At 36.0% G+C, this 12,321-nt stretch overlaps 1 protein-coding gene and 1 long non-coding RNA gene across 7 annotated transcripts in view; both read left to right on the forward strand.

The window, feature by feature from the left end:
• LOC145693481 (RYamide receptor-like) overlaps positions 1–12,321 on the forward strand; it is a 338,943-nt gene that overhangs the window by 302,297 nt on the left and 24,325 nt on the right. The gene's annotated exons all lie outside the window — the stretch shown is intronic.
• Positions 1,235–7,551, forward strand: LOC145667028 (uncharacterized). 2 transcript variants are annotated; one of them, XR_014127854.1, is made up of 3 exons: positions 1,235–1,509; positions 4,881–5,046; positions 6,929–7,551. It is a non-coding gene; the product is annotated as an uncharacterized LOC145667028 (long non-coding RNA). The 2 variants fall into 2 exon arrangements; XR_014127853.1 differs by having other exon boundaries at positions 4,881–5,037.

Consider the following 12,321-nt stretch of genomic DNA (forward strand, 5'->3'; position numbering starts at 1 on the left):
ATGATTACAAACTTGGTGTCGTTTAGTTCCAGCGTTGCCAATGTGTGTGTAATTGCACAAAATGTGTGCAATTCTGGCATGTTTGTGCATTTTGTGTGTAATGTCAATCTGTGTGCATTTTGTGTGTAATTTGGCACAATTAAAAATTTTGATCATTGATGATTTTTACGAAGTTCCTTTCATTCAAATATTCATTATTTCCACAATTTTTTTCCCTGAAAATTGTCTTCTAAAAACTACGAGCTCTAACGCCTGACTCCACGCCAGCGTAATAAAATCACAGAGAAAATAACAAGTTATTTGCTATTATTGTTAATCTCTTGTTATTTTCTCTACAGTATGATAAAACCTATCTTGCTTCCTTGGTACCTCACTTCTTGTTTTTCAGTGGCAGGTGTCATGACATCCCCAAGCAAAGACGCTTTGTTCAAGCAAGCAATGTGAATGAATGTTGACCCTCGATGTTGGCCAAAACATGAGGCGGAGGTGGCAAGAAGTCTTGTCTTCTCACTTGTGAAGAAAATGCCATTTTGCAAACAGATGAACGACAGAGTGGCAGATGTCCAATTAAAAACATTAAGTACGTTGAAAGCAATGGCGCAGACTTTCCAAGATTTATGTGGGTGCATATCAATGGCGGGTCATATTAGCCTATATGTTTTCAGGGAAGTCTCGATGTTTGATTGATTTACTTTTAGTTAAAATATTTTATGAACATTGTCATAAAGGCCTGTGCTGTGAGAAAGTAAAATATATCGGTACTATAAGGATAAATTGGGCTGCCCTAGCTCAGTCGGTAACACGACTGATTTAAACGCAAGAGAAACTGGTTCAAACCCGGGTTCAAGCTAAAAATCTTGTGGGTGCGCCGCAACCACAAGATTATTTATGTGGCTGCCGGAGCCCTGGAGCACCCACGTAGTCGGCGCGCATGGTTGAAAGTAAAATGAAAGTGACAATGGGCGGGAAGGTGACGGTTTTACAATAATAATAATAATAATAATAATAATAATAATAATAGTAAGTCAAACGCTGATTCCTTAAACAATGGCTGGTCAATGTACACTCATGTTCAAAATGATTGTCGCATATCCATAACGGTCGTGTTGTGCGAATATAATTGGATAATAAACTCGCAAGGCACTTCTACCCAGGTAGCACAGTCACGTCATTAACACGTCTTTTTTTGGGGTTCGAATTCAAAATGACGTCTTTTGAAAATTTGGAACGTCTTTATCACGTACCAAAATGGTAACAAAAATGACGTGTGAAAAATGACCTAAATTGTACGTGTTTATCACGTGCCAGAATGGTACAAAGAATCACGTGTCGAGCATCACCAGAAATAGACGTCTTTTTTAAGTGCTGCAAGCGCGGACGTTCCCTGTATTGTAACTGCAGTTTGAGCAGTGCATGCTGGGAATCGTGAGCCATTTCAGAATTGCCATGGAACTTTGTGGTGTTATGATGGTTTTCTGTTTTTAAGTGAAGAAGTCAGCTTTAAGACAAGTAAGTATAATTCCTATCCTATTCCTATCTAGGTATATTCTGTGTAAAATTCAGCAGATTGAGTATTAGCTCCTCTCATACAGCGTTGCCTATTGTTTCTTATTACAGTGTATTAAAATACCGTAGAAAGAACGAGGATACCTCCATTAGGTTAACTTTAGCAGACACCTCTACAAAATTAAATATTTTTAGGTAGAATACTATATAAAATATCAATAGTGAAGGTAGTAAAATGATAATGTATGTGTTTAAACTTAATAAACCGTATATGGGAGTGAGTATGCATGGGAAAGTATGTCATTCTGGGGTGCAGTTTTACTATACGGAGTGTAAAATGTACGAAAAAAAAATGGACAAGTCTTTAATTTGCCCATTTCATGTCGAGAACAGGAGCAACCAACCTCCGCGGGTCTTCTAACCTGTTCCTACTACTACTACTTATACAATTGATCCTTATAATAAAGCTGCACGCATGTGGAACTATTTGCCGAGGCGAAAGACGGCTGGATACAAGCAAAGAACGAGATGACAGTAAGTTGAGTTGATTTTGAGTTTAATGTCCTGTTTAGCAGCAAGACTATATAAGACGTGGGTCTACTGATTAACGTGAATCCGAACATCAGCTCCCGCCGGGAATCGAACCCGGGCCTCATACGCCGAGATGACAGTAAGTGTATGCTTTTGGAGGCATTACTGGAACAGACGGTTCTACCAAATTTTGACACATTACATTTTCAGGTTAGGTTAGAGCTTTCATGCACTAAGTGAGGAGCTCCATTACTAGTTGCAGATTTACTTCACGGGGGTTAGTATAAATACAGAGTAGACGTATGGCATATTAAGCACAGTGCATAAAACACGAACGAACTTTTGCTAGGTGCCCACTAAAAAGCACAAATGCATTCTATTCGAGTCCGGACACGAGCACAACAAGAGGGCCCGAGCGGCAACGAGGGGGTGCGTCCGTAGGGAGCAGGCACGTCAACGACGGAGACTATACACGTAAACAAGGATAGTTGAAAAGCACATTTACGCTTACAATGCTTTCACCATCACTCAAAATTCTGCTTCACTCGAGCACACGGTTCTACCAAATAGAAAATTTGTAGGTAAAATATTATGAGAAACATTTTTTGTGAAGGATTGGGTGTGCAAAAAAAAAAAAACAATTACTGTCAGTGTACAGCATAAGTGATCAGTGAAAGTATCGTATATGTAAGTGTACTCTTCCACGATCCTCGTTTATACGTGTACTTCCCGTCGCTGACGCGCCTGCTCCCTACGAACGCGTCCCGTCGCTGCTGCTCGGGCCCTCTTGCTGTGCTCCTACTGACTTGGTTATATAGCATTCCTGCATTTTAGTGGCCAGCTGGTATAAATCGTGTATGACTTCAAAGTTCTGACCGATGGAAGTTCTAACCCCTTGGCTCACTCAGTTATGTTTTGTTTAGCCTTTTGAAACACTAGTGCCTTAAATCTAGTGAAAAAACCCACAAAATCGATGTATAGTTGATAGACTCGTTTGTTAAAGTAGTGCTCTCATTGTACATGTGCATAATCAGTGGGAGGATATTACCCCAGTTGAGAGCACTCTCAAACTGCGACCACCGTCCTGTCGCACCTACGTACCCTCACAAGACACTTGGCTACCGTAGCTCTGCCACAGAATTGGGAGTGGGAATCATAATAATGTAACGGGTTTTTGACAGTGTTAGAATATTTTGTTCATTAATTGAGTAGAGATCTCCGTCGCATTCTAGGCTCCTATGCGAGCATGTGATGATGGATACTGATCAATGTTGCCACTAAATTTCAAGAAAATATATTCCAACTCAGTTAAGTATCTTCTACATGACTACATTATTATAAGTTCTACTGCTAATCGTAAAACGATTCAAAGGAAACCAAGCATAACCGTGGGACGTAAAACTCAAAATTTCATTTCATTTTTTCAAAGGAAACCAAATGTCTTATTAATGGTCCGTGGTTGGGGGCTGGTGGTGGTCCCAGTCAGATGTACTTTAGCGAGCTATTGACATAGGGAATATCCCCCTAATATTTATGCGTGCAATAACAAGGGAAGTCTCTTTGTGTCAAAAACCTGCTTTCAAGTAGAACACCACATCCTCATCATTAAAAAGAAATGAAATTAAATATTTAGTTTCACGCCCCAGGATAAGGCACCGAGGCTAAGGAAGATGGTGATAATGAAAAGTGAAAAATGGTGGTATGAAGAAAGTGGGCGAAAACGGGAGAATGTTTTGAAAACCCAGGCACATGGTGTTTGTCCACCACAAAGCCCACTTGGCACGAGCTGGGTTCGAACCAGGGACCCCACGCACTAGAAGTGAACGCCCTATCACTGGGGCATTGCAGCCCCATCAGTAAAAAGAAACATACCTCATTGTTTCGGGGCTTACATATCTGCTGCCGCCAGAAGGAAGCTGTGTACACAACAGGGGCGGATCCAGAGGTGATGACTGCCCCTCCCAGAGTAGGATATTTTTTTTAATAAAACCCATCCCAGAGTTGGAGCTCTTGATTTTATCAAGCTTGTATTATAAATTTAAGATTTTTTTTTACATTGCAGAATTTAAATGAAGCAGTACATAGCAAGAAATTACTTGCCTTGGTGTCTTTGCTCAGAAAATGTCCACCTTCGTAAACGCAGGTAGTCATTAGTGTTCTTTGTTTTCAAGATGCGATGTTTTGCGTTCTCAAATCCGATCCCTGCTTTGTTAACAACGGGCAGACAATAATCCATAAAATCTATCTGTCCGCAAGTTTGTCAATATTTATTTTACGTATCTTTCCATTTAAGAAGTAACCATTCCCGCACTGAAATTAGCACGATTTCGGACTCTGGGTTGATATATAAATTTAATTTCGAAAGAAATTGTACCAGTATTGGTAATGCATGTCCAAAACAAGAAATTGTTTCATTAGAACATTTTGGGTAATCTTTTCTGTTCATTACGACCTGTAATTTATTTAAATTTAACTTTTAAAGATAATTATGAAAACGTATATTCAGAATGAATGGGATGTAATTGTTTTTCTTGTAGCATGGTATTCTTGTAAAATATTTCTTCCTCACACCGTCCTTTACGCTGAAAATATCCAGAACAGAAAGCATGTGAAATTTATAGCTGATATTTTCTTGCCAACTCATTTTCCTTTCTATATGCTCTTAGGTTTTTTTTTTTTTTTTTTTTTTTTAAATACAAAATATGATAACAAGCTCACTTTACTGTTTACATGAAATTAAACTGCTACATTTCATGTTAAATGTATTTAGTCGTTGTAATAGGCCTAGCTGTAAATACATGTTATTTGCAAAGATAAGACTTGCATGTACTCCCACTTTCCAGAGTGTGTGGCCAATGCTCCTACAAATGATGAATTGATCAGCAGACCACCTAGCACGGAATCTTTCTTAACTGAACTTGAAGCCGTGACTCTCACCCCTTTCTGCTCGTCGAGCTGCTGTAGAAATAATCACTGTGGAGGATGACCTACACACCGAAGGTGTGACAGGTGAGTTTTAGACATGTTATTTTATAATACACATGTAAGAAAATGCCGAGCAAGAAGAAAAGAAAATAGTAATATTTTATTAGTACTTAACTAAAATAAAATAATTGCTGAACAAGGCAATACTTTTATGTAAATGAAGTATTCGATTTAACGTTCCATGATCAGGCACTGAGGCTAAGGGAGACGGTGATGATGAGAAATGAATTAAATGGTGGAATGAAGAATGTGGGAAAAAATTGGAGAACTCCAAGAAAACCCACGCACACCGTGTTTGTCCAACACAGAGCCGATTGGCGTGAGCTGGGATCGAACCAGGGGCTCCAGACACAAAAGGTGAACGCTCTTATCACCGACCCACCACTGCCCCACTTTTATTTAAATGTAACTGTTTCAGCAACTACCCTTGTCTTCTTCAGACACACTCTATTTATTTATTTATTATTTTAGATTTTTAAAGATTTCCTTGTTTAATGATTTTTATTACTTCAGCAATTATTTTATTTGACTTAAGTACTTAAATATAAGGAAAGCTCTAATATGGAATATATCACATGTTATTGTGTTCGCGCTTTTTTTTTTTTTTTTTTGAATGGGTAAAAGTACTCCTCCCGAAAATATATTTCTCAACAGAGGGGTAAAATATATAATTTTCACCAAAGAGAAGTATATTTTATTATTATTATTATTATTATTATTATTACCACAACTTCTAACACTGTTCGAAACAAATAATGTGGCTATTTTCACCCTACTGAGTGTGATAGAATTCTGGTCCTAGAAGTCTTACTTTTTAAAATACTCCAGTAACAAGTGAGAGAGCCAGCGTTATGCTCTCAGTTTGGGATCTTTCGGAATATAAAAGTTATACACCATTTTGTTTGTAATTTTCACTTTATTTTTGCCATATTTTGAAATGCTAATACATGTTTCGACTTGCATCATAAATTCAACTTACTAAATCGTATCCAATCAGGATGAAATTTTTTTATGACAGTAGAAGAATACCTCTACTGCTTAGTTCCAACTGTATGCAGCATGTCAGATTGCTGCATCCGATAGCGTAGTTCTGTCACGATATGTAAATGCTGAATTTTAACTTCTTTTTGTAGGTTTCATAGCAGTAGTGAAAGATAATAATTTCTATCGTTGTCTAGTTGTGTTTGATAAATGAGTAGCTATATTATATTATTATTAGAAAGTTCTTTCTTTCATACCATGCTGGTCTGCATCAGTTATGATCCTAGTCCCCGCCAAGTGAACTTTGTGGTGGACAAACACCGTGTGCGTGGGTTTCCTCGGGGTTCTCCCATTTCCTTCCACTTTCTTCAACCCACCATTTCATTCATTCTTCATCATCACCGTCTCCTTTAGCTTAGACGACATAATCGTGGGACATAAAACTCAGTTTTTTTTTTTGCATCAGTTATGATATCGTATCGATATACTTGATCGTCACTTTTAGCTCACATCCTAAAGTTGGTCTTGGAGTGGCATTTTATATTATGAGCACATACGTAATGTAGCCTTCTATGAGCGTTTCAGAATTATTTCTCATGTACGTGTATATATAAAGTCTTATATCCTTCCAACTTCTTTGATCCTCCTGAACAATCAGAGTTAACAGCTGCAATAAAATCAAAAGTTAAGGTATTACAGAATAACTTTAATTAATGGTAATTTAATTTCGCTGTATGGAAGGTCGTTAAAAGTGGATTATTGAGAATAAGCGACTTCATGCAATCGAGTACAGTAACCAATCGTTTTATTGCGTATTGATTGTAGTTACACATGAGGTATTGTAATTATTTTTTTCCTTTTTCTCTCTACCTGAAAAATTGCACTATGATTGTTCATGATTTTTATTTTTGTTTTTCTGTTTCAGTGTTCCTATCTGTCATCATTGGGAGGAAAAGTGACCTTTCTCCAATGCTTGTTTTCCAAAGAGCTGGAGATGAAATTCAACTACCGCAGAAAAAGGGCGAAATTCCCGTTGTGAAAACTAGTCTTAAAGACATAGTCGTAAGTAAAAATAAAGCATCAATAAGATCTTCAAATGAACAATTGTGACAAATCTTCAAAACATTATTAGAAAGATATTCACTTCCATCTGCCTTGTTGTTTGAGGATGAAAAGGATTTGGCATTCTCGAAACATATTGACCTGCTGCTCCTCGCATTGTTGGAAATCAGTGTAAAGGCATCTCTTTCGAAAACTAAAAGATGGAAGAAACTGCTACTGAAATAATAGACGAAGAAGTGGGATACTTATCGCAGTCCTCCTTTTTAACCTACTTAAGCACGTGAGGGTTTTTTGATATGATGCTGCATTTCTGTACTTTTAATAACTATGAAATGTGGTTTCCTTCATACGAAATCAATAGGAAAATTTAATTCTTTTTATTTTATATTATTAAAAGATCTCTGTAAGTTTTAGATTATAACCAACAGATATGTATTGTCTACATATTACTTGTTTGTATTACAAATAATATGGACAATTAGTGTTTCTTTCTGCATTACAAATAGTATGAATAATATTTTATACGAAAAAATGTGCACATTGTACATATAAATAATAAATATAGAATTCAAATTAATGGTTATGTTTTTTCGCTTTCATCCCTCAGAGATTAATTAGTTTTAAGATGTACTTTCTTTTTCGACTTTTCACCTCCAAAGTAAAGATGTCTTAAATTGGAGTTATAAATGTTTAGTCCTAAATTTTGCACTGTCAATAAAACCCATTGTGCTTGTGTGTTTGTGAGTGTGAGTGTGTGGATGTGGGTGTTTGTGTTTGTGTGTATGTTTGTGCATACTAGCGCAATAATGGATAGCTATAAAATTTATGGAAGCACGTGTTGTACGGTAATTTCGTTAAGAAAAAGGTACCAGTAAATGCACATGAATAAATTCGTGCCAAAATGAGTGGATTCTTCTTAGCACTGTAAGTACAATGATTCTTTATTTTTCCATTTCATTCTTTGTTTCTGCCATGTTTCGTCTTTTCTCATTAAAAGTCATGTAGGGTTTTTTTTTTTTTTTTTTTTGACAAGGAAGAGTTACATTCGAGTTTTTTTTTTTTAATTTTTCCAACGCGTCTCGGTTTTCTTTTTAATGTATGTCTTTAAATTTATCCTTTCGTGGAGCAAGCGCTGCCGTTTCTTTCCTGTAGCACTACGTATATAATTATTCCTTGACAGCTATTGTATATTCGCTTCTTAATATTAGGTAAATATACCACACATTAAGAGGCGAATATATACTCTTCAATAGGCTACTATCCAAATACTAAAAAGAATAGAAATCAACAAGACTAGAGGTGGTCAATTGGATATGCAAATCCCCAATCCATAGATAATACGAACCTTCGGAGAAGCGAAATCTCCAAAATCTTGGTACAGACCAATCAAATAGACCACAATATTTTGACGTTCCCCAATGTGTGCTTTCGAGAGAGGGTGGTGATGCATTTCGCTGTGGCAAGATCTTAGGGTTCCTAGGGTCTATCCTGATCAGTTATTTGTTACAATAACCCAGTGGTCTTACTTATCTGATATAGAATCTTGTAAATTATTATGCACATTACAACATAATTGTATGTATAGTGATGGTGAAAAATCAAGCAGCAGTCACAAGGATAAATTTATTTTCATTATTGATTTTACTTATAATAATCGTTGTCCAGTTTTTATTCGTCGACTTTCTTTTACCCAAGAAAAGTGTTGCGGTTAGAGACCAGTTCAGCACTGTCAAAAAAAAAAAAAAAAAAAAAAAAAAAAAAAAAAAAAACGGAGTTCAGAAAAAAGAAAAAGTATGACTTTTTCTTATTGATCATGTTTTTAGAAATGTGTTGTAAGCTGTGTGTTTTAGAGTAGATATTATTATTATTATTCAGTTCCATATGTCCAAATCATCATAAATTAATGTGTATCCAGTGTTGACATTAGAAATCTCAATCCATGTATAGTAGGATCTCCATTATCCGTCACAGTTTATGGGTTATTTGTTTCAACTACTATTCAACCGATCTGTTTCAAATTTACAAGGGCAAAACTAGGTAGCCCTAGTAGCCTAAACCTTAACTTTGGTGCAAATCGGTTGAATAGGGGTGAGAAATAGCCAGAAAAGTGTGGCGAATAAACGAGGTAGTACATGGATTGAGATTCCTAATGTCAAAACTGCGGATGCACATCAACTTCTAATGGTTTTGACATTTGGAACTGAACAATCCTGTCAGACCTTCATCACATTTGAGACGGCGAGAAGCAAAGGAGTTGCAAGTGACATTTTCAATAGAGTATGTATGTGTCTAAAATGGATTCTGCATAGCAAAATATACAAACTGCATAATGAAGTTCGGCGTAGAGCATTCACGGGTAGACATTCTATTGGACTGCGACGGGCTTCACCATTCAGTTTGTATATTGAGCTGTGCAGAATCCATTTTTGAGTCATCCATACTTTATTGCAAATGTCACTTACACCCCTTTGCTTCTCGCTGCCTCATTTCCCCCAGACGTGTAAAAGACGTCATAGAAATCACGTCATATTCTATGACGTATAAAAGACGTCATAAAAATCACGTCATATTCCCGGACATTTCCACGTGGGAAAAGACGTGTAAATCACGTCATGTTCGGTGTATTTTACGGTGTTTTACACCAAAAGAACCACGTCTTTTCGACGTCGGTGTGCTGCTTGGGTAGTACTGTTACTATGTGTATAATCGGGACAAGTATATTTGTGCTAAATTTCATAGAAAAAAATATAATAAATATACTCCATAGTTCTGGATAATCTATAATGACATTGTTAATACATGTTAATTGTCAATGCAATTTTACAAATCTATTGTTATTTATATAAAATAAAATAAAATAACAGGTATAGTTATTAAATAATTCATTTTGTTCTGGTCAGAAAAATGTTTAAAAAAAATATAAATACGAAAATTAGAATGAGTACATCAAAATGTTGCTAAATGGACAAGAAAAGTTTTTTCGTTGTATTATTCTTATTTACAGATCTTTTGACATGAAATTTACGACATACATGTCTGCCGATTATACACATAGTAAGTGTTAAATGTACCCTGCGATATCATTATCCAAATATATCCGTTCTACAGGCCTGTTATAGATATGCGACAATCATTTTGGACATGAGTGTACGTATACAGTAGGTATGTACGTCATTAAACATAATATACATATAGATAGGTAGTTATGTATTGTGTAATGCTGTGTGCACTGTCTTACAGCTTGTGTGTAAAATTGTGCAATTTGGACGGAATGTGTGTGTAATTTTGCTTGTTCTGTCTGGCAACACTGCTTAGTTCACAGATCTTACGTTGAGAGACACAAGTAATACAGCATTACCGATAGCAACGAGATCTATCTTTGGGATCTTTTAATTATTCTGCACTTTTTTTAATGCATAACGTAAGTACTCTAATGTTAATTTTTTTTGAACTATATGGACTTCAAAATATAAACAAAAGTACTCGAAACAATGTGAAATAAACCCTGAATTCAAGGATTGGTTGCTCCTTGTTGACAAAGATGTGATAAGAACAAATTCTTTATTTTGCATCTACAACTTTAAAACAATGCTTATGGACAACGAATTTCACGAATAACATTTTTTTTAAAGCAATTTCTTACCCAAAATTGGAATCATTTCACCTCTCGTTTAGCGACCTTTTGTGTCAACATTTTGGCAACACTGGTTGTTGTAAAATAAGGACCAAGACTCAAAGACGGACGTGGAATATTAAGCTTTTTAAACAACTACAAAAAAAAGACAAGAATATTGTCTTGTCAATTTTGTTTTTTCTGAAAATATGTTTCCAGAAGAAATATTGAAGATGGAACATGAATATTGTGCTCAGAATATCCACTTGGCAGATGGCATCGTTTCCAAAGGCGGAATGAAACGTAAAATCTAACATGTCGTTGGAAGACAGGAAAGATTTGTAAGAACATTAGATTAGGAGTAACAGTGATGGGGAACGAGGGAGGACGCCGTTTCTTCCACTTCCAGACAATAAATATGGCGTCTCTCCACTTCCTTCAAAATTACAATGGATAAAGATAGGCACAGGGGACACCGTGACGTAATGCGTACCCCTACCTTTTCAGATCGACTTTTAATAAAACGAAATCAATGAGAAATATTTCCAAACTTCTGGAAAAGTCGAAATAACAACGCAATATTGGACTATTATTAACAGTTATTGACACTAAGCATGTTTTGACCGAAAGTTTTCTAACGGTCAATATAATTTGGCAGCCTCAGAAGTAACAGATTTGTTTCTAAGATGTTTACATTGTGCTATGGAAGATGTTATAAAATCTTTTTAAAAGAAAATTAAAAAACTGAATTATTTCGAGGAGGCTATATCGTCTGATATTGTCAAAGATAACGGCTGAAGACAGATTGTTGGTCATGTAATTAGTGCAAATGTGGACATTAGTACGTATCAAGTTAATGAGGTCATGCGTTATGCGCAATCATTTAAGCCTGAGTATTGTTTCAAATTGATGACTTCGACTGTTGGGATCAGAAAAAAAAGGTGAACGGAGCTAAAGCTTTCCAGCTTCGAGATCTACTGCAACTTTATGACGATCACTTTTTGCATACGTTAAAAACAACACACGAAACCTGGATCATATAAAACAAAGAAAGGTCAATCTAACGAATTCTGCAGACCTGAATAAATTATAACTTTGAAAAGTTCGCACATGTTTTTCTTTAGGCAACAATAGTTAGAGTTCATTTTGGAGATGTATATTTTGATGGGATAATTGTAGTGTATTACCTACCAGAGGAGAGCAAAATAAATTCGGAGTATTATTTCAGATTTTTGTCTGTACCATTACAACAAGCATTTGGAAAACATCATACTGGAAAACTGCATTCGAGACTATTACAGCTAGAAGACAACGAAGACACCATGCAGCCCATAAATCAAAGAACTTTCTTCTTCTTCTTTTTTTTACATTGAGAATCATTCCACACAATCTCTATTAGCATAACTTGACACCTAATGATTACCATCTGTTTCTCGAATTGAAGAAAACTTTACGTGGTATGTATTTCCCGAATTTGAATAATGCAAAACTAACTGTTAACTAGTTTCAGGCGGGAACGAGTGCATGCTACTAAATTGTGTGACATTGTACTGAAAAACCACAAGGTAATATAGAGGAAACTAGTAAGTATGAAATAAATATATAATATTTCAAGGAAGTCTGCGGTGCTATATCTGGCCAGT

Source organism: Thermobia domestica, chromosome 1 (genome assembly GCF_964235325.1).
Source record: "Thermobia domestica chromosome 1, izTheDome1.hap1.1, whole genome shotgun sequence".
Classification (NCBI taxonomy): Eukaryota; Metazoa; Arthropoda; class Insecta; order Zygentoma; family Lepismatidae; genus Thermobia; species Thermobia domestica.